The sequence below is a fragment of the Hevea brasiliensis genome, chromosome 1 (assembly GCF_030052815.1).
Source record: "Hevea brasiliensis isolate MT/VB/25A 57/8 chromosome 1, ASM3005281v1, whole genome shotgun sequence".
NCBI lineage: Eukaryota > Viridiplantae > Streptophyta > Magnoliopsida > Malpighiales > Euphorbiaceae > Hevea > Hevea brasiliensis.
In genome coordinates this window covers 13,589,057-13,592,133 of record NC_079493.1, presented here as the reverse complement: position 1 = coordinate 13,592,133, position 3,077 = coordinate 13,589,057, and the positions used below count along the sequence as shown (strand labels likewise).

General features: G+C 35.4%; 1 non-coding gene across 1 annotated transcript; it reads right to left on the bottom strand.

Annotated features, from left to right (window-relative positions):
* Positions 1-1,719: 1,719 nt before the first annotated feature.
* Positions 1,720-1,827, bottom strand: LOC131169774 (small nucleolar RNA R71). The gene has a single exon (XR_009140681.1). It is a non-coding gene; the product is annotated as a small nucleolar RNA R71 (small nucleolar RNA).
* Positions 1,828-3,077: the final 1,250 nt, after the last annotated feature.

Below are 3,077 nucleotides of genomic sequence, written 5' to 3'. Positions count from 1 at the left end.
AAAAGAAAGGAAGAAAAGGGAAAGGAGCAGGCAGCAGCTGAAGAGTCACAATCATCTCCCACACCATTTCCAACCAGATTTGGAGGTTTCTTTCTTTTCTTATATTTTTCCTACCTTTCTAGTGTTAGGCTTCTTGTTTCTTAGCTTAGATTAAAGCTTTATTTCCATATTAACTCAGAATATCTTGTAAATATTATGGATAGTGAGTAGTTTTACTTTGATTCTAAAGTAAGAGTTGTAATATTTGAGGTATTTTGTGGATTTTGATTGGGTAATCCATATTTTGTGGTCTTAATGAGTTTTATTCATTTCTTGTGTGCTTAATGACATGCTTAATGTAGGATCCCATTAAGTGATGTTCTTAATCCATGGTTGAGGCACCGAAAGGAGAAGGCCTTGTGATAGATAATCAAGAAATTGAACTTAATTAACTTAGATCTAGAAATAGACTAAGGATTAAGAGGATTCACAGATTAATTAAAGAACTTAATGGGTCTTAATTAACTTTAACTCCATGAAAGTAGGATTAGATTGATTAAGGCACTCTTTGTCTCACTCGAAAGGGTATTCAAAGGATTTAAGAATTAATCTCCTTAAAACTCGTAAGTTCCGCAAGATTGGATAACCAATTTAAAATCCCGAAATAGCTTGAATATGAAATCTCGAACTTCGGAATCTCCTTTTTATCATTGTTAATTTCTAATTGAATTTAATTGCTTGCCATTTTAAATTTTGCCATATTTCAACTTGCTTATTTCAATTTGATGCAATTTTAGTTTAATTAATACATTGTTGAATAGACTATTAATCTCACACACATAGAATTCATACTTCAATATCCATCAATCTATTGCTTTAATTTCAAAATTAGTTTAATTTATTCAACTTTTTATATCAAAAATTCAATCATTAACACAACTCCTCATGGGAACGATATCTTTTCTATATTACTTGAATGACCCGTGCACTTGCGGTTGGTCCACATCAAGTTTTTGGCACCGTTGCCGGGGAGTTGTTTGTTTAAGATTGAATTCTTGATTATTTTAGTTGTTTTTAGTTTTATCTTTGTTATCTTTTCATTTTGTGTTTTTTTGTTCTTTTTAAGTACTCTTAATCTTTAATGAGAAGAGCTAGAAGCACAAGTGACACATCCTTATTATTTAATCCTGAAATTGAAAAGTTTTGTAGAGCCAACAAGAAAGAAACCAGAAGAAGAAAAGAAGCACTGAGAGCAGCTGAAATTGAAGGAGACATGGCTAATGAAAGAATTAGAATTAGTGGTGGTAATGTTGGAAATGATCGAAACAATGAAAATGTAGCCCAAGGTGAAGAGGTTGTAAATGTTAATGTGCCTAGGGGAAGTATTATGGATCATGCTTTTCCTCATTTTGATGACTTTAGAGAGAGTACAGCAAGACCAAGAATTGATGCAAATAGTTATAAGATGGATTTTGGAGTACTACAAATGATTCAGAATTCTCAATTCGAAGGTAATCCTTCAGAAAATCCTCATACTCATCTTAAGAAGTTTGTTATGATCTGTGACATGCAAAAGCAACCAGGAGTGTCTGATGATGCAACAAGGCTAAAATTGTTTCCATTCTCTTTGAAAGATAGAGCATTGGATTGGCTTGATTCTTTACCTCACAACTCAATTACAAATTGGGAGCAGCTCACTGATGCATTTCTTGCCCAATACTTTCCACCTAGAAAAACTCAAGAGTTGAGGAATCAAATGATTGCTTTTAGACTAAGAGAAGATGAGACTCTTTATGAGTCATGGATGAGATGGAAGGAGTTGGAGAGACAATGTCCACATCATGCCATTCCTAAATGGATGATAAACCAGAATTTTTACACAAATGTCACTCCTGCTATCAGAGGAATCATTGATGCTCAAACTGGAGGGGAATTCATCATTAAGCATGAAGATGAAGCTTATGAGTTGTTAGAGAAAATAGCAAAGAACAGTCATTTATGGAGTAGTCCAAGAGGGTCAACTCCAACTAAAAAAGGCAAGTTGCTGGAATGTATGAGCTTGATCCATTCAACATGATCAATGCCAAATTTGATGCACTCACTAATGTCCTTGCTAAGAAAATGGAGGATTTAAGTATGCTAGTCAGTTCATCATCATGCTCTGGAAGTTCTCAACAAGTTACTTATGCAGAAGGAACAATGAGCTGTGGAGTAGATTATCCTTCATATGCTTGGAGGAATCATCCCAATTTTTCATGGGAGAATCAGCAAAATCAAGCTTCAACTCAGAACTTTCCACCACAACAACAAGGGCATCAATACCAACAACCTAGGCAACCACCACCTAGTTTTCAGCAAAAGAATGCAAATCCTGCACCTTTACCAAGACAGCAAGAACAAAGTTCCACCACAGAGGCTTTATTACAACAAATTCTTGCTAATCAAACTAAGCATGATGAAGAGATGAGAGAGATGAAAGCAAGGCTGGAACAAATGCAAACACACAATAGGATGCTGGAAAATCAAATTGCACAATAAGCATGCTCATCAAGTACCAATTCTATGGGGAAACTTCCTAGTCAAATAGAAAATCCAAGGGAGCAATGTCATGCCATCACACTGAGGAGTGGTAAAATAGTACATAATGAGAAGAGTGAAAAAGTTGAGAAGAGAGAAAATGAGGAAGATTTTGAGGGAGATGAAAAACAAAAGAGTGAAAAAGGGAGTGCAAGAAAAGGTAAAGAGGAGGTTGGAGAGAAAGAAGAGAAATATATACCTCCAAAGCCTTACAAGCCACAGCTTCCCTTTCCACAGAGATTTCAAAAAGCCAAGCTTGATAAGCAATTTGGAAAGTTCTTAGAGGTTTTGAAGAAGCTATATATAAATGTGCCTTTTATCGATGCTCTTTCCCAAATGCCTTCTTGTGCTAAGTTTTTGAAAGAAATTCTCTCAAACAAGAGAAGACTTGAGATTATGAGACTGTAGCCTTAACTGAGGAATGCAGTGCTATCCTCCAAAGGAAACTTCCTCCAAAGCTCAGGGATCCAGGGAGTTTTTCAATTCCATGCCACATTGAGGAATCATGTTCTGTAAAAGCT